Source organism: Spermophilus citellus (genome assembly GCF_964194105.1).
Source record: "Spermophilus citellus genome assembly, chromosome: 3".
Taxonomy (NCBI): domain Eukaryota; kingdom Metazoa; phylum Chordata; class Mammalia; order Rodentia; family Sciuridae; genus Spermophilus; species Spermophilus citellus.
In genome coordinates, this window is record NC_138184.1 from 8074067 (window position 1) to 8094676 (window position 20610).

At 39.2% G+C, this 20610-nt stretch overlaps 1 protein-coding gene and 1 pseudogene across 2 annotated transcripts in view; both read right to left on the reverse strand.

Annotated features, from left to right (window-relative positions):
* The window catches only part of LOC308645891 (uncharacterized protein), a 400184-nt gene that overhangs the window by 299453 nt on the left and 80121 nt on the right, over nucleotides 1-20610 (reverse strand). The gene's annotated exons all lie outside the window — the stretch shown is intronic.
* Nucleotides 1693-2630, reverse strand: LOC308645923 (olfactory receptor 7C1-like; annotated as a pseudogene). The gene has a single exon. The product of its transcript is annotated as an olfactory receptor 7C1-like (transcript).

Sequence of the window (20610 nt, forward strand, 5' to 3'; positions counted from 1 at the left end):
TTTCCCAGGGTCATGCCCCACATAAACATACCTGTAATTGGTCAGTTTGCCCAACATAGCTAGGCCATTGGCCAAAACCTATGAGGTAGTAAAAATACAAGTAGATAGGCAAACACCATGCAATTCAGCTCACTGAGATGATTTGTCTCTATCTTCCTCTCAGAGTGGCAGCCTACCATCTGTTCAGCTTGTAACTGCCATCCATAAACCAAGTAGTTAATCAATTTAGAGCTATACATAGAGCACTGCCCAAATGACAATGGAAGTGGACATTTCCTTGGATGGTTGCAAAGGCTACCTGCTCATAAGTACTTGCTTGCATTTATCCAGTAATACATTCCTGTATAAATCATTTCCATTTCATTATGGAACTTATCTAGGTACCCACCTCCTCATTTGTGCATTTCTCTGACATTACCTAAGACATTATAGATATTCCAGGTTTCAATATTATTGTAAGCACTTTAGTCTTAGGGGTAGTGTGTTAATCTTTTCAGGGGGTTATAAAGAATACCATAAACCAGGTAGATTATAACCAACAGAAACTTATTTTTCACAGTTCTGGAGACCAAGAGGTCTAATATCAAAGAATCTGATGAAGGTTGCTTTCACGGATAGTGCCTTCTTACTGTGCCCTTACATGGGAGAAAAGGCAAAGCAACTCCCTTGGAACCTCTTTTATAAGAGCATCATGAGGGCAACACTCTCATACTCTAATCACTTCCCAATGGTACCCTTTCTAATGCCATCACATTGGTGATAAGGTTTCATCATATTAATTTGTAGGAGGATAAGCCTTCAGTCATAGCAGACTATTTCAATTAATAACTACAATCAAGAGAGTAATTATCTCTCAAATGGAAGTTTTCAGGACTAAAATTCCGGTGCTCACTACAGGGTGGTAATCACAAGTTTTTTATTTAATTTGTAGTCTGTGCTCCACACAGCACTTTCATACAGATTTGTGCATACCAGTATCCCGATTTCTTACATGACACTTTTTTTTTATTTTGCAGTACTGGGTATTGAACCTGCGCATGTTATACCACTAAGCTACATCCCCATCCCTTTTTCATTTTTTATTGAGACAGGGTCTCACTAAATTTTCTAGGCAGACCTCAAGTTTGTAACCCTCCTGCCTCCTGGGCAGCTGGGATTACAGATATGCACGATCATGCCCAAAGTAGCAATCTCTTTTTGTCTACCCAGATATTATATGCCTGAACATGGATTTTAGCTTTATGAGGGCAAGGATTTTTTTTTCACTGTTATATTCTTAGCACCTAGAACAACCTGGTACACTATAGATATCCAATAAATATTGCCAAATGAATGAATTTAACAAGAACTAACAATGATTGTTGGTAAAAAATGAACTATTTAATGTTTTATCCAAGAGTCTCTGAGTTGATACTTGAATGGTTGTATAGACCTATAGGAATGCAAACATCAAGTTGAGATGTAGTGATGTAAAATGTAAAAGGAGGAGAGGTGGGGAATACAACTGAGGGTAACAGAGTGATCACCATAAAAGTTTCAGACAAAGTACTCACAGGGATATTTTGATTAAAGACAGAGAAACAGAGTTGGTGAGGGGTGAAAGCCTATATAATTTAGATTCAGAATTTCTTGACGCAGAATTTCTTTTGCTGGTACTTTTGCCAGCTCAAGAGCCCAGGAACAGTATTCTTGTCACTGAACATAAAATGTTCTGCCAAGAAGTTTCTTCAGGGCCCTCTTAATATCTGTGTTCCTCAAGCTATAGATAAAGGGGTTCAGCATGGGGGTTACCACAGCATACATCATGGAAGCCATCATGCCCTTCCAGGAAGATGATGATGCTTCAGAACTGAGGTATACACCAAGACCTGTCACATAGAATAAAGAAACCACAGATAGATGAGACCCACAGGTAGAAAAAGCTTTATATTTTCCATATGTTGATGGAATTCTCAGGATGGAAGAGACAATCTAGGTATAAGAGAAAAGGATCCCTGAAAAGGGAACAAATCCAAGAAGGCCAGTCACCATGTAGAGTATTATGTGATTGATCAGTGTGTCTGAAAAAGCTAACATGAGGGCCTGAGAAAGTTCACAGTAAAAGTGTCGAATTTCCCAATTGGTACAGAAGGATAGACGCAGCATCAACAGACTCTGGATCAGAGAATATGACAAGCTGATTAACCAGGATGCAAGAACCAGGAGGCCACACAGATGGGAGTTCATGATGACTGGATAGTGTAGGGGATGACAGATGGCTACAAACCAGTCATAAGCCATCACAGTGAGAAGGAAGGTATCCATGCCTCCAAAAACCATAAAAAAAATACATCTGGGTGATGCAGCTTGCATAGGTAATGGATCTGCTCTGTGTCTGAATGTTCACCAATATCTTTGGGATGGTTGTAGAGATGAAACCAATGTCAGCAAAGGACAGATTGAAGAGAAAGAAGTACATGGGCGTATGAAGATGGGAATCCGAGACAATGGCTATGATGATGAACAAGTTCCCAAGGAAGGTGACTATAAACATGGGGTAACAATCCAAATAACATCAGTTGATGCTCTGAGTCTTGGAAAAATCCCAGCAGTATAAATTCTAAAGCATTTGTTTGATTTCCTAGTCCCATGTTGTTGACACATCAGCTAGACAATTAAAGAGAAAGAACATGAAATAGACACCAGACAGACTATCTCGGCTTCTTTATTTCTTCAGGTAAAAAATTGGGCATGAAATCCTTAATATTAGAGAATCTAGAAAACCTACATTCTCTCATTCATTATAGGCAACATTTCATGATATTGACAAATCCATGTCTATTGGCCTATGGGAGACTCACCCATTCCCTTTGTCTCTGCCTTAGAATTAACTACAGAAAGTTAGAAGGAATTTTAGATCTTAGGGATAAAACAATCCACACCTGCTCCAATGCACACGGGGCCCAGAGACCTAAAGAAAGGTCTGAGTTATCTTCCTTGTGTGTGGCAGGACTGGGACTCAGAGGAGGGTCAGATGACTCTGAGCAATAAGAAAATTTGAGAGGAGGGGAAATATCTGAAAAAATATTTCAGGATGAGTAGGATTTCAGTTTCCAAAGGAAAGGAAGAAATAACAGAAGAGGAGGTCAGAAGGAAAGAAGGGAGAGAGGGAGAGAGGAAGGGAAGGAGGGAGGAAATGAAAATATTTTCAACAAATGATAAACCATGTTAACAAATGACTAGTAGGTACTGTACCTGTGACCCTCAACATTCTACAGAAACAAGTGCTTTCTGCACATTTGCTACATGCTATTATACAGGTGCTCTTCACCTATAATAAATCAACTAATTGATCAAACAGTCAAGGAAAACATAATTATCAAGGTTTAAACCATTGCAATGCCATAAGACACGGAAAAGTTCACAAAGAGTTGTGGGGATTTCGGTTTGGCCCTGGTTTTGATTTTTTATTTTGGTTTGGTTTTCATTTTGGTTTCGGGAGTTTGGGGGTGAGTAGTTGTTGTTATTGTTTGGGGTTTTTTACTGTTCTTGTTTTGTTTTGCTTGCTTCTATTAAGGATCAAACACAGGGACTCTCACATGCTAACATTCAGCTACAACCCCAGCCCTCTTTATTTTTTATTTTGATACAAGTTCTCAATCAATTGCCCAGGCTGCCAATATTTCTAAAATGAAAAACTGGTTATATTATTTCCCTGCCTGAAATTTTTAGATGTCTTTCTGATGCTGTTCAGGATGATACAACAAAATATCACAACTCCATAGTTAACAAACAACAGAAATTTATTTCTCTCTGTTCTGATGACTGGAAAGTCCACCATCAAAGCAGTGAGGGACCCACTGTCTTATGGGAGTCGATTTTCTTTGTTCATAGATGGCACTATCTCGATGTGTCCTCACATGGTGGGAGAGGGTGAAAAAGCTCCTTTGAGCCTATTCTATAGGGACACTGATCCCATTCATGAAGCTTCACAATCAAGATGTAATTGCCTGCCAAGAGGTCCCATCTCTTAATGCCATGGCCTTGAGGGTTAGGATTTCAACATGTGAATTTTTTTTCAGGTCGGTCATTCTGAAAATATCTGGAATTCTTGATCTATCATGGGTCCACTCTGATCCTACAGCCTCATTTCTCAGCACTTCTCAACTGTTACTCTAAATTCTGAACATACTGAAAACATTCCTTGTATCAAAATGGGACAGAGCCTCTTATATAACCATGATTTTCAAGCACTCTTCCCTCTAATTTCTTCCTGTATTTCTATACTTGACACAGCTCTCCCCTGTTTAGGCTCTTTCCAACCATCCATCCTCAATTCCAACTGATTTCTTGGCATAGAGGATAACTTATATTGTTTTTGAAAGAGGAAAGGAAGAGAGAAGAGGGAATATGCTTTTACTCATTAAATAACCAGGCCCTCCTCTCAAGCCTAGGCAGGATATATCCCCAAGTTAGCACATCCCAGGAGGCAACAGTGTAGCCAGCCCATCTTCTCTTGCCCTTCTACTTACTCTCTCACCAGGAATCCTTTCCCACGGAAACATCAGCAAATTCCTCTCCACAAGATTTGTCTGAGTCACTTACATACATGTCCCTGAGTTTCTGTCCTCTTTTACAGTGAAAACAAAAGGAAGAATAAATAGAGGAATCACACATTTACATGAAATTCACAGAGAACTGTCATAACAGTAGTTCTGGTGGGATTATAAATAAGGGGAGTCATCATTTCCATTCCTGTCTTGGAAGTTCCTCAGTGTTTACATTTGTCCTTTCATTTGCATGTAGAACAGCTGAATACTTTCCATCTCTGAGTGAGGAAGTCCTCTCTCTGTGTTCTCTCCCCAAACACCACTTTCCCAAAGAGAACAATAGAAGGCAAATGGATGAGAACATTCCCCCCACTGTGTCTGGTTGCAGGAGCCTCAGAACATAAATAAGAAAAGAGCCATGCCGGGAAAATGCCCTGCTATCCTTCCCAGTGCTATGCCAAGCATCCCCCCATCCATTCAGGTGCCTATGAGAACAGTGGGATATCAGTCTTCCACATGTAATTAATGAGCACCAGAGAGGAGAGTACTCCAAAGTATTCTTATGACCTCTGCTGATTTGGGGAATGGTTAATGAAAGGATTGGCCTCTGAAGCTGGAATCGCTTCTCAGCTCTATATTAGGTCCTCTGAGAAAAAGATATATAGTCTACACAAACTTTCAGGTTTTAGAAGGGAAGTTCTTTTATGAAAGCACTTCTCCCTTAAATGTTTCTGCTGAGAACCATGGATACAGGAGAAGTGGGGAAGAAGGCCAGGTCTGTCAGGAGAAACAAGGGTGTTACTAAGCACGTGACAGTGACAGCAGAGTTCAGAAAGGCTTGTTCTAGGCTATGGAATAATGAAGACTTTGGAGTTCATGGGTCAGACAACAAAAAATGACTAGAAAAGAACAAGACTTTACTACAAAGCATCCATTTGTAAAACCCAGACTGGTAACTCTAACACTGGACTGTGTTATCCACAGCAATTCTGTGCTGTCAGGGTGCCCTAACGACCAACACAGAGTAACCCTCCCCATAACCTCCTCAGCTATCCACCCAAATACTATACAATCAAAGTAAAACTTCACTCTACAAAGGCAAGTTTAAGCAACTAATCTAGGCATTCTACTTTCCAAGCAAATATTCTTGAGAGCTCCCTCTCCATGAATATCATCTCTTTTCCCTCATCACTTACTGGGCTATGTAGGCTTGGCAGCATGGACCCACTGCAGGGCCAACTTCCTCAAATTGGGTTCTCTGATGAAGACAGAAGATCTGTCCACTGAAAGAGCAGGGAGACAGAGCCAGGCATATGGTATGGGGTCTGGTTGACTTCTTCTGGAGAAGGCATGAGTGTCTTAGCCTGGCACTTAAAGGCCTTGGTGACTATAAGCTGATGAGTTTCAAATTGCACCCAAGAGGCTGTATCCTCACTGAAGTTTTTTAAACAAATTAATCAATGGTATGCTCCTTCCTTGATCAGTTTGGCTCCATAAGGGCAGGAATATACAGAAAGAAGTCTCTAACTCATCAATTCCTTATTCCAGGGAGATTAACTGTAGGTCCATCAGGATTCCTCTCTCCTGTGTTCCTCTCCTCTGGGAAGAGTCACTAGTCTTGCTAGATTCCCTCTTGGTGACAAATTTCACCATTTTCCACTTACAGTTTCCTAATCAGGCAGATGGCTGAGTAGCAAAGGGTCTCAGGATTCTCTAGGGTAGGGATTCTCAAAATTTGGCCTATACCAGGATGACCATGAGGACTTGTTTAAATTCAGAGTAATGAGACCCACTCACCCCCAGTTTCTGTCTCAGTAGGTCTGACTTTAAGTCTCATAATTTGCATTTGGGGAAAGTTTCAATTTTTATATCCCCAAAACAGTCTTTATTTGAGAGAGAGAGAGAGAGAGAGAGAGAGAGAGAGAGAGAGAGAGAGAGAATTTTTTAATATTTACTTTTTAGTTTTCGGTGGACACAACATCTTTATTTTACTTTTATGTGGTGCTAAGGATGGAACCCAGTGCCCTGCGCATGCCAGGTGAGCACGCTACCACTTGAGCCACATCTCTAGCCCCCAGTACAGTCTTTTGAGAAACACTGTCCTAGGATTTAGGTTTCTCAAAATCATCACCTTGGGCTTTGCTAATATACAGCTTCCTACTCTATCCAAGACTTACCTTGTCAATATCTTCAGGGAAAGATCTCAGAATCTACTTTTTAAATATTTCAAGGGGTTTTTAAACTTTTTATTAATTTTTATTGTGGTAAAATATAAATAGCAAAATATACCATTGTCACAATATTTCAGTGCATGGTTCAGTGGCACCATGTGTATTCACAATGCTGTGTGGCAGCACCGCTATCCATTTCCCAGGCTTTTGATCACCCCAAACATAACTTTTATTTCCATTAAACAGTAACTCACCATACTCCTCCACCTCTAGCCCTTGGAAACCACTATGTCTCTTTTTATGCCTATGAATTCCCTCTTCTAGGTTTCTCCATCTAAAAGGGGAATACATGGAGGTATTCTTTTTATTGCCTAATGATGTTCATCATTGGCACATAATCAGGAAAATAACAAATTTTAAAAGGAAGAATTGAATTTTTATTTTACCATACAGCGTAATATTTTAGTTTTTATATACAATATTATCTAACCTCAATATTGGAAGCAATATCAACTCAATGGTATGTTCCTTCCTTGATCAGTTTGGCTTCTTGGATCTACCTATTATGATTTCAATTTGATATTACATTTTGAGAGATCTACACATAATTATTTCAATTTGATATTATAATTTTTGCTACTGATCCAGCATTCTAAATCTTCTCATTATTCAATCTCTCCCTTTCCAGCCAACCTCTAAATACATGCCACTTGGTCACTTGTTCTCCCACAATTACTCTCTGCCATTTACCCACACATACACACACTATCCTTTCTTGTATATCCATTGTAATTGGGTATGGATTTAAGTTTTCCTCATGTCAGTTAATGACAAACTAATCTCTCTGTCCTCAGTACAGAAATCTCCCAGTCAAGAGGGCTGTATATCATCTTTAATTATCAGAGAAATGCAAATCAAAAGCAATATGCCACAATTCTCATATAGTCCACTTGATCAACTATATAAAATACTCAGAGGTGAAGAGCACATTTATTGAAGACTTCATGAACTGCAAACATGAACAAACATAATGCAAGTATATTCTCGAGTTACATGAGTCTTTGTAACTAAGCAGAAGTGAGAATTCACTGGGACAATTGTTGAGTTCAGACACAGAATAGCTATGACTGAAACTTAATGATGGGGGACTCTAGAGGTAGTGGAAGACAAACTAGATAGATTCTTCTTACTGCATGCAGAAAAATGAAACTGGACCCTTATCTCACACCATATACAAAAACTTTCTCAAAATGAATTAAACATTTAATCCTAAGACCTGAAACTGTAAAGCTACTAGAAGAAAACCAGAGAAGAAAAAACCCTTGACACTGGTCTAGGAAAATGGTTTTGCTTGATTTTTTTTTATTAGGGACTGAATCAGGGGCATTTAACTCCTAAGCTACATTCCAGCCCTTTTTGTTTTTTATTTCAAGATAGGGTCTTGCTAATTTGCTGAGTCTGGCTTTGAAATCACAATTCACCTGCCTCCATCTTCCAAATTGCTGGGATTACAGCTGTGTGCACTGTGCCCTGTAAAAATGTTTTTAGGGTATACAGGCAAATGAGATTACATCTAACTAAAAACAATTTTGCACAGCAAAGAAAACAATCAGTGAAGATATAACCTACAGAATACGAAAATAGTTTGCAAGCCATTTATCTGACAAAAAGTTAAGATACAAAATACATATGGAACATAAACAACTCAATACCAAAAATAAATAAATAATTCAATTAAAAATAGACAAAGGGCCTAAAAAGACATTTTTCAAAGAAGACATGAAATGGCAAACAGATATATGAAAAATATTCAACATCTCAAATTGTCAACTGAATGCAAATCAAAACCATGTAAGTCACATGTTTTATAATGCTTATTAACAAAAAGTCAAAATATAACAAGTGCTGTTACGGGTATGGAAAAAAGGAAACCTATGTACTTTGTTTGTAGTATATCCATTATGGAATGCCATATGAAGTTCCTAAAAATAAACACACACACACACACACACACACACACACACACACACACAAACACATACACACAGAATCATGTGATTCAGCAATTCCTTTTGATTGTATATCCCAGGAATAAAATATTTGCACTTTTACACTAACTTCAGCATTATTCACAATAGCCAAAATATAAAACAACGTGTCTGACACATGAATGGATAAAGAAAATGAGATACACACACACACAGTACCCAAGGTGTGGAAACAACCCAAGTATTCTTCAAAAGATGAATCAATAAACAAAAGATAATGTATACATACAAGGGAATATTATTTAGCCTTGAAATTCGGAAATGCTGACACATACTACAACATGGATGAACCTTGAAGACATTATGATGAGTTAAATTATCCAGTCACAAAAGGACAAATACTGTATGACTCCACTCATGTGATATCCCTAGAGCAGTCAAATTCACAGAGACAAGAAATACAGTGGTCATTGTCAGGGGACTGAGGTAAGTGGAAATGGGTAGTTATTGTTGAATACGTACAGAATTTCATACGGGGAAGATGAAAAAAGTTCTGGAGATAGTGGAGATGGCTGCAAAACATTGTGAAGGAATTTAATGCCACTAAATTATGTACTTAAACTGGCTAAAATAGTTATTTCTTATGTTGTAGACCATAATTATAAAAAAATAAGGCAACATTACCTTTGCAAATTCCAAGACTTTTGGCAATCACTTACTTTTGTTTCAGAGTAGATCAGACACCAAAGTGTCTTATTGCAGTTTCTTAGAGCCAGTAAATCAAAACTCTAATTTAGCCATTTTTATGAGAGTGTCTCTTATCACTGGCTGGTATGACTTCTTCCTTTGTAAACAGCATTCCCGTCTCGGATATCAGTACTGAGGAGTGAAGTTGGTAGACAGCTTAGCTTAATAGCAAAAAGACAAATAGCATGACATCAGCTCTGTTGAGAGTTTCCCTGGACTATGTCACATCATAGCAGGTGACATTATGAGGAAAGCACACAGAAATGGAAAGATCACATGGTAAGCAGGACTCCAGAGAGCAGGGAGGGGCCAGCCTTGCTCCTTTATAACATACCACTCTCATGAGAACTAACTCATTCCTTGAGACCAGCATTAATCACTTTCAAGGACACTCCCCAATAATATATTTAATTTCTGGTACCCCACCACTCAAAGGTTCCACCACCTCCTATATCACCACTCTGAGGACCAAGATACCAACACATGGAGCTTTGAGTCACTGTAACCAAACCAGAGCACCCAGACTGAGGACCAGTTACATGCATCCTTACACATAACATACCTAAATATATCTAAAAGACATGAAAGTAGTATAGAAGAGAGACATGAATTCTTGAAAGGGATGAAGATTAAAATTACTTTTCAAAAATATTGGTGCATTTCTCCAAGATGCTCGGGCCATCGATGAAAACTAAAGAACGTTATATAGATGTTGTAGAATTCAGTTATACAGTGACTCTAATGCAGACAGCATCCCATAATACTCCATCGATCCCATTACATCAATCCCAAAGAAGCAATGTTCATATAGGAGATATTGAGAAAACTGAAAGACATGAAAGCTACAAAAACTACAAAACCAGATGGGCAGAGTTGGGGGATCCATAAGTTTGGTTTCACTGGCTTATCCAATATGTACACTGTACTTTTGAGGAACCTCCTCATGGTCCTCTTGATGTCCCTGTTCCTCAGGCTGTATATGAAGGGGTTGAGCATGGGAATGACTGTGGTGTACATCACTGAAGTCAAATAAATAAATATACTTTATAGAAAAAAATGAGTGAAGAAACTAGACAATGACTGGAAAAGGTTATCTGATATAATATATATGCATTTTTATGACCATAGATACTATATGTATATATGTGTGTGTATGTGTGTGTGAATATAGATAGATACATAGGTCAATGTGTATGTATCAAGATACAAAGTTACATATACATACAATTAGACAAGTAACCAGAAGGAAAGCGTTAAAATTTTTTAAAAAAGAAAGAGGACAACAAATGGGTGAATTGCTTCAAAAAGTGCCTTCATAAAGATGACCAAATAACCAATAAGCACACAAAAAAGTACTCTAAACCATTACATATCAGAAAAATGCATAATATCACTACACACTCTATTGAATGGCTAAAGTTTCTAAGCATGAGCCAGGTGTGTGGAACTGCTGTTGGTGGATTTCTGCTGAAACTAACATTTTTTAAAAAACTAAAGTATCTACCAAAAGTATACATGAAGTCTTCCCTTTCATTCTGTCATTGCATTACCCCACATACAGCATATACCAACAGAAGTAAGTGTGTAAGACTAACAAAAGACCATCTAAAGGACAAACCAGGCATTAAGCTGAGTTAAAGAAGTCAAACAAATAACTGTACATATTATAGTTTAACATTTATCTAAAAGCAAGAACAATCAAACCAAATCAAGTATAATAAGAGTTGAAATTGGGTTTCCTCTGTGGTGCGATTATTGACAAAGGGACAAATGAACTTCCTGGAATCATGGAACTGTGTCCACCAGGATGTATACATTCACGTGAAATTTCATCAAGCTGTACACAGATTGGCACTTCATGCACATTTGTGTATGTATACCTTGACAAAACAGTAAAAAAGTAATTAAGGGAAAAGGTGTAGTTATACTTTAAGAAATAAAGTATAACTTTAAAAAAAAAAGTACCCACTAAAAAGAAATGACCAGATATGATGGCACACACCTGAAATCCCAGCCATTCGAGAGACTAAGACAGGAGGATCACGAAATTCAAAGCCAGCCTCAACATAATGAGGCCCTAAGCAACTTAGCAAGACTCTGTCCCAAAATAAAAACAAAAAGGACTGGGATTTGGCTCAGTGGTTAAGTGCCCATGGGTTCAATTCCTGGTACCAAGAAAAAAATCTAAATACAAAGAATGAATTCTAAGTGATGATGATATATCAACATAGTTCATTAATGATTTTTAAAAATTACCATTCTGGTGAGGCTATCCATGTTTGGGAGTAGAAAAATCTCTCTACCTTCCACTCAATTTTGCTATTAACTGAAACTTCATCTAAAAGTAGTTTGACTATCTTCTCAAAAAAAAAAAAAATACACCCAGAACCTTAGAATATTGCCCTATATGGAAACAAGTTCTTTGTCAATATAGTAAATTTAAGATGAGCTTATTCTGGATTAAGATGGACCCTAAATCCAATGACTGATGTCCCTATATTGACAGAGATTAGAAACAGGTACACAGGGAAGGTAATGGTGGAGGCAGAGACTAGAGTGATACATCTATAAAAAAAAAAAAAAAAAAAGGTCTGCCAGCAACCACCTGAAGCTAGAAAGTGACAGGGAAAGACTTTTTCCTTAGAGCCTTTAGAGAGAATATATCTCCACTGATACCTTGTTTCACACTCCCAGATGCCAGGAATATAAAAGAATAAATTTCTATACTTTTTACCCACCAGTTTGTGGTACTTGTTCACAGAGGGCTTAAGAAACTAACATTATCTACCCCATAGACTCATCTCTAAATCATTCAAAAAGCAGCGCAAATTCTCTAATAGGTACTTTCTAATGCCCTCTTACTAAGATGCCCCTCGACACCCCATAGGTATGTTCTCCATGACTGCAAAATAAACCCCGCTTGTTTAACTTACAGGAGTGCTCCTGGTGGTCTCTGGGTAAAGGGCATTCACAGCAGTAGACTCTTCAAAGTTCTAAATCACAAATTCTCCCTGTGCCCCAGAGAAGCCCCTCAATCCCCACACATTTAATACTTAATAAGCCTCAAGGCTTTCAACCACAAAAAGAAAAAGAAAAAACAAGTTTAATATGCCCATGTTTATTTTCATGAAGAAGCCTCGAGATCATAAGCACCCTGTGGTCAGTGACCACGTTTGTCTTATTTACCAAGTACTCCCACTCCTCAGCACAGATCCTGGAACAAGGTCAACTAGTAGATAAAACTGTTTTCTAAACAACTACATGGACACCATTGACAATCTTACCCAGTGAGACCAGGTTCTGGAAGGTTTCCAGCATTACATCTCTGTAGAGGGTCCTCTGAGCAAGATCCAGCAAAGCCCACTCCTGCTGGGTAAAGTCCACAGCCACATCCTCAAAGTTGACAAACTCTGTTCAGAAAGGCAAAATTCCTCCATTGTGTGCGAGATGATGGGTGAGGCTGACAGCATTGGGGGCCTGAGAATCAATTCAGGGGAGGCTCAGAAGATTCTGTGTTCTCCCCGGGTCTATGTCAGGACTCAGTCAGCAGATCTCTTTCCCTTTCTACCCACATATACTTTCTGGTTGATCAAATTCTTTCTGATAGACTTATCAATTCTAAAAAAATAAATTTATCTCTTCACAGTATAATGATAATGAGGTCACACACAATTACTCTTATACAGTCACCTAATTTAATACAGAATACTTCTGTTACAAGATGTGAGGGAGATCTGCACATATCAAGCAGTCCAGCAGACATCCACTGGGTATCTGATAATTCAATAAAACTATTTTACCATCTAGCTGGAGATACTGTCATTCCACAGGTTGAGGGCTCAGTCCCACAATACTTTCCCAAGTCCAGAAGCCAGTCATAGGTACTAGGTTGTCACATACACCTCTGACCAACTGGCTACCTCCTCCTTGAGGGAGGGAATTTGCTGGGACCACTCAAAGAATGCAAAGAAATACTTCCCTGTGTTTACTAGTTTCTTATAAAGAATATTACAAAGTACATCGATGGATGGCCAGATAAAGAGATGGATAGGACCCAGTATGGTGGCAAAGGTGCAGAGCTTCCATGCCCAAGAAACTCAACATGTTCAGCTATCCTGAAGCTCCCTAAACCCACTCTTCTGGGGTTCTCATAGAGCCTTTACTTGTAGCCAATGGTTATCAACTTAACTCTCAGTCTGTTTCCCTTCCTAGAGTTTGGCCTGTGGAAGTGTGAAAGTTCCAATCCTTTAATCATGCCTCCATCTTTCTGGACCAGCCATGATCCTTAGGTTATCTACAACCTACCAGCCACTAGTCATCTTATGAGCATACAAAGCTATTTTTATCACTCCAGACATTCCACAGGTCTTAGAAACTCTGTACCAGGACACTGGACTAAGACCAAATACAGAACGCACAATATCACACTTGGTGACCAATTCCAGTTCCATATTGCTCCAGGACATGTGGCAGAAATGAGAGAAATATTCTAAATGAAATAATTTCCACAATGATAGAATCAGTTCCTTGTAACAGAAACAATTTCACCTGCTACCTTAGATACATCATAGCAAATCTACACAACATGAAACCCAAGATTAAATGAGTTTTTGTTTGTTTCTTCCTTCTCCACCTTGCTGAGGATTGAATCCAGAAGCGCTCTACTCCTGAGCTACATCCACAGCCCTTTTCATATTTTAATTTGAGACAGGGTCTTCCTAAATTGCCTATGCCCTTAGACTCAGAACCTCCTTCCTCAGTCTTCCAAGTAGTTGGCATTACAGGCACATGATGAGGTTTTAATGAATAAAAACACACTGAGGGAAAAGGAATTTTTCTATTTTTCCCCCTCACAAACCTGAGAGGCCTATGAGCCTGCACAGCACATCTTTATGGCAGGCCCACAAGTAGCAAATTTTCTTTATTCTAGGCCAGGATTTGGCAAAATAGGCATCAACTAATCAGTCCTCTATTTGTGTACATCAGTTTGACTGGAACACAACAAAACATTTCTTTATAAGCTTTCCCTTGGTGCTTTTGTACTAAAATGAGAATTTCCTTGCAATAGAAATTCTCTGGCCTTCAAAACCTAAAATATTTCCTCTATGATCCAATAAAGAAACAGATGGCCAAAGTGTGTTCTAAAACAGCTAAGCATTACCCATCACAAGACACATTATGATAGCAAGAACCAGAATTCCTTGTTCCTCACTGCCTAGAACATATGAACCTTTGAATATCTGATGAATGAAAACTGTTAATGGATGGATGAATGAAATCTAATCTGTGAAGCCAAGTATGTAAATCTGGAACCTCTTTTCTGTGAGACCTTTGTAATCACGTTCATGTTCAATTGAATGTCATATATTCCTTTTAAATAAATACATAAAACAGCTAGAAAGCCAGACACAAAGGTACACACCTATAACCCCAGTTACTTGAGAGGCTGAGGCAGGAGGATTACTATTACAAAACTGCTAAGCCAGAGTATGACAAGTCTACTTGTCTGCAAAGCCTAAATGCCTGAGTACATTTCTGGACACATGCCTTACAATTTAGTTGTTATTAGAGTTCTTTTTCCCTATTATCAGAATTTAACCTAGAACACTGTTGGGCACTATAGTGTCAGGGGAAAGACTTTATTCAAATGTGCTATCTTCAAGCTCCTCTTCCAAGCCATTGGCCTTGGGCAAGGACATTTTTCTTAATACCCACTGCAACTACTCCTTAATATCATTTTACTTAGGTAATATTTGTGCTTACGCAGTCATGGGTGTTAGTTAGGGAAAATGAAAAACCCCAAGATAGTGCAGCCTGGGAAAAGGGAGTGAAAAGGAAAGCCATACATTGATAGCCTTCATCTCTTGAAAGATAAATCCTTTTCAGTCGCTGGCCACAAGTGGGGAGAAAGTGTTTCATCAAACCTAAAATGATAATCTCTGGGAAGCTTTTAATCTCTTTCAAGATGAATCCTCTCCAGGTGCTGGCCACAGACCCCTCAACCCCAAAACTCAAAATTCCTGAGTGCCCAAACTGACATCTCACTAAATCACCCCTCAGTATAACCTATTTAAGCCCAACTCCTTTGGCCAGTGGCTAATTTCCACCAGGACAGTGAGTCCACTGGAGGTATAACACCATTCCTGAATAAAAAGCTGATGAGAGCTGGGACGGCGCTCAGTGGTCAAGTGCTTGCCTCGCCATGTGTGAGGCACTGGGTTCAATCCTCAGCACCACATAAAAATAAATAAAGACACTGTGTGTTCATCTACAACTAAAAACAGTGCTGCACACCTCTAAACCCAGGTACTAGGAAGGCTGAGGTAGGAAGATCACAAATTGCAGGCCAGCCTGGCCACCGACAACCCAGCCTCAAAATTTAAAAATAAGTAAAAAACAAAAAAATGCTGGGGACGTAGCTCAGGGGTAGAACATCCCTGAGCATGGGTGAGGCCCTTGGCTCGGTCTCCAGCACCACAAAACAAACAAGGACATTTAATCACTGGTTAGTAAAATTCACAGCATTAATAGAAAAAAGATTGTCTGCTTCATCCCCCTGTTCATGACACAGCAACAAATCTACTTCAACATATGACCCTGTGCGACTACAATGTAGCCTGCTAGAAAGGGACCCCATGGAGACCCTCTCCAGGCTCCTGTCCGGAACCCACGCCAACAAGGCTTCTGCTCTAGGCAGAGAGGCCTTGGGTGGAGACCGGAAACACCTCAGGGTTCTCCAGCTCCCGCCTAGGGGAAACATGCCAGAGCCCCCAGGAACCACCTGACCCAGAGACCCAAAGGCACCAGTGTAGAGGCCTACTTCCCCTTCCAGTTTCTGCATGAGGGAGGCAGGGCACACCAAGCAAGGGGCAGAGCCTGGGGGCTGGGAATTGGGGTGGTACATCCCAGCAGGGTTGAGGCCTGCTTGGGTGCTGTAGGAAAATGATGGGTTTTGTAGGGGCTGAGGGTAAAGAAAGAATAATCAGGTCGTTTGGAAAAGCAGAGCATGATGGCGACTATCATCTGGCTCTGATACCAAGTTGAAGACCTATGCAGTTCTCAGCTACCTTCGCAAGAGCTGAGGAAACCAATGCACCCCTGGTAGGCTGAGGCCAGAAGGTCAAAACCAGTCTGGGCAACTCAGTAACACCCTGTCATAAGATAAAAACTTCCAACCTGGGGCACACCTGTAATCCCAGCAGCTCAGGAGGCTTAGGCAGGAGGATCACAAGTTCAAAGCCAGCCTCAGCAAGGGCAAGGCCCTAAGCAACTCAGTGAGACCCTGTCTCTAAGTAAAATTCAAAAATAGGCCTGGGGATGTGGCTCATTGGTGGAGTGCCCCTGAGTTAAGTCCTCAGTACATAAATAAATAAATAATTTCCAAAAAGGGCTGGAGATTTAGCTCAGTAGTGGAGCATTTGCCTAGCCTGGGGTCCTTCCCAAATAGGAAGGCAGGGGATGTTAAGGAAACCAGTTGAGAGACCATAGTGCCTGCTGTTAGTAGAACAAAAAGAAAAGATGTTTGAAGAGGATACAAAAAGAGTTGCCATCCTCCTCCATCTCTAAGCAGCTCAGCATGGAGAGACACTTTCCACCTAGGAAAGGGAGAAAGAAAGAAGTCTAGGCCTTACATTTCAAACCCTTTACCAGGCCTGGGTGAAACCAGCTGCCATGCTGGCAGCTGGCACACCCTGTAAACCCTTCCCAGCAATTCGGAAGGCTGAGGCAGGAGGCTTGAGAGTTCAAAGCATCCTCAGCAACTCAGCCAAGACTCTGTCTCTAAATTAAAAAAAATAAATAAAATAAAAACAGATGGGGACTGGGGTTGGACCTCAGTGGTAGATCAGATGCCTTGCATGCATGAGGCACTGGGTTTGAATCTCAGCACCACATAAAAATAAATAAAGATATTGTGTCCATCTACAACTAAAAAAAAAAAAAAAAAAAAAAAAGAATTTTTAAAAAGGCTGGAGATTGGCTCAGTGGTTAAGTGTTCCTGAGTTTAATCCCCAGTACAAAACAAAAAAAAAAAAAAAAAAAAACACCACCACCTATGGCCATGCACAGTCCCACAACCTCCAATACTAGCTGAGTGGGCTTGCTGCTCAAACTGTGTTTGCCAGGGCACAGAACTTCTCCATCACCCTTCCCCCAAGAGTGGGCAGCTGAGGGAGGAGCACGAATACCTTCACAGGAGAGCAGGTCATGAAAGCTAGTAGGGGTCTTTGTCTTGGAGCTCAGTGCCAGGCCTGCAACTGTGAGACTCAGCAGATTAGAGACCAAGGCCCCTGTGTAGGCCCAAGCTCACAGATGAAGCCTCTAGACATGAACCAGCATCAGGCAGATACCTGCATGCCACCTGGGATAGACTACATCATTCAGCCTATATCATCACCAGCCTCCCCAAAATTGTATCTGTCTTCTGGATGTGAGACTCAGATGTGACCCAGCTTAGTGTCAGTCTTGGGGTCCATTTCACCCAGTCTCAGGCAGCACAGTTATTGTGAGGCCAGTACTTACAGATGAGGCTCTAGAACTTCTTCAGCACCAGACACCTATGGGATGAACTAATTTTTCCACCTTCATTACCACCAGCTTCAATTTTGGAAGTGTGAGAACTGGGCATGATCCAGTTAAATATCACTCTGTGGGGACAAGGTGATGCCTTTGTTATTGGAGACAGGATCTTCTGGCTTGGAAATAGGTTTGACACCAAGTCCATTATTGTGGGCACACAGAGGCAAGCCTTTAATTAGGGCTTAATCAAAGGTGGACAGCACTGATTGTGGAATTAGGCTGTTTCGCCAAGGCAAGATGTGGAAACTTTTATTGGTTTTCTGGGGTGAGGCAAAGTCCAATAATTTCCAATAACCAGGGGCATGATTCCAAAAGATGTTTTTTTCTTGCAAGAAACTAGAATACTGGGCCAACAGGAGGTTAAAGAATAAAATAAAAAAAAAGGAAAAAAAAAAAAAGAGGGGCAACCAGGTACAGGGGCACACACCTGTAATTCCAGCAACTTGGGAGCCTGAGAAAGAAATGTAAGTTGAAGGCCAGCCTGAGCAACTTAGCAAGACCCGACTCAAAATAAAAAGAGCTGGATATGTGCCTCAGTGGTAGATTTCCCCTGGCTTCAATCCCCAGTATCAAAAAAAATGAACAAAAACCAGGTATATATATATATATATATATATATATATATATATATATATATATATATATATATATATCATAAAACAAACACCAATATAAATACAGACATAATTTTTTAAAGTAGCATGTTGAATCTAGCAAAATGAAAAGGCTAATAGACCAATATGTACAAATTTAATTTATTCCAGTAATACATGTTGTTCTACCATCTGAAAACCAAAGAATGTATAGTTCATTTTGTTAACAGAATTAAGGATTTTTTAAAGACCCTGATACATGCAGAAAAGGCACTGGATAAAATCCAATATCAATTTGTGATTTTTAAAAACATTTGACAAGCCAGGAACAAAACAGAATTTGCTTAATTTGATAAAAGTTATCTATGAAAATTTACAAGTAGCATTATATTTAATGGTGAGATGTTGAATACTCTTTCATACAGGAACAAGGAAAAGATACTCAATTTCATGACCTCTATTCATTAAATAAGACAAGAAAAATAAATAAAAGGTTTAGAAACCTGGTGAGAATTACTTGAGTGAGTTAAATTTATGTCACAAGCTATAAAGCTGATGTAAGAAAAAGATATTGCAAAGGTATGTACTAATCCAAAAATTAAAAATAAAAAAAAATTTACAAAGCAAAACACACCACGTATCTAGAAATAAATTAAACAAAGGCATTCAAGACCTCTACAATTAAACTACAGAACACCTTCAGAAAAGTTAAAGACAACCTAGGTAAATGGATTGTTGCATCATGTTCATCAATTGAAAGATGCAATTCTGTCTTAAGATCTCAATTATCCTTAGCGTATTCTATAAAATGGACTCTGAATATTTTCATAAAAATTAATCAGTTCTAAAATGAGAATTTATTACTAGATTTCCAAAAATACTACAAAGCAATACAAATTAAGATAGTATGGTGCTGTTGCAAGGAAAGACAAACAAACCAAAAGACAAAGATTGTTTACCTAAACTGAGGGAAAACATGATCTAGTGGATAAATCTGTACACATACACCTGCATCCTACCTCACACCCTATCAAACAAAAAAATACTTGAAATGGATCACCGACCTGAATACAAGAAGTCAAACAATGAAGGGTCTAGAAGAAAACATAAAATATATTCATTATCTTGGTCTAGGCAAATACTTCAAAAAGAACACTCAGATCTCTACTTATTTTTATGTTCTGTAAAGACTGAGAGTAATTTTTAGCAATCTAAAAGACATATGGCATCTGACATTCTGAAAGGATTTCTAGGAACAAACACTGCGTAAGTTCCCAGACTTTGTATTTCCCGAAGTCAGCATAAGGTGCAATATTGCCCCTATTTTGAGCCCCCACCTGCTCACAGCTGCCTCTCTCTCCTCTTCATGTGCATCATAACTGCCAGAGCTCTATGATTAAGGGGTACAAATTCTTACCTCAGTTTCTCAAGGAGAAACTGGGAGCTGGTCCTAAACAAATCAGAGTATTCACATTCCCCTGGCCATGGGGTCAAAATAAGCCATTAATCAGATTCCATTATTTTTTCATTTTTTTATTAGTTGTTCAAAACATTACACAGCTCTTGACATATCATATTTCATACAATTGATTCACATATCACCACACACTCTGCTGACGAGCTAAAGTTAGAAAGTGTGGGCAAAGTATGCGGAATAGCTAACACTCACATGCACTGTTGGGGACTTACTGGTGGAACCAACATTTTTGAAAATCTAAAGTATCTACAAAAACTACACTTGAAGTCTACCCTATCATTCAGTAATTGCATTCCCCACATATAGCATATACCAAGAGAAATAAGAGCAAAGAACTGACAAACCAGACATTATGTTGAGTAAAAGAAGCCAAACATGTAACAGTACATGTTGTAGCTTTAACATTTATTTGAAAAGTCAGAAAAAGCACACCAAATCAAGAGTAATAAGAGTCAAAATCCAATTACCTCTGTGGAGTGATTATTGAGAAAGAGATGAATGAACTTCCTGGAATCCTGGAAATGTGTC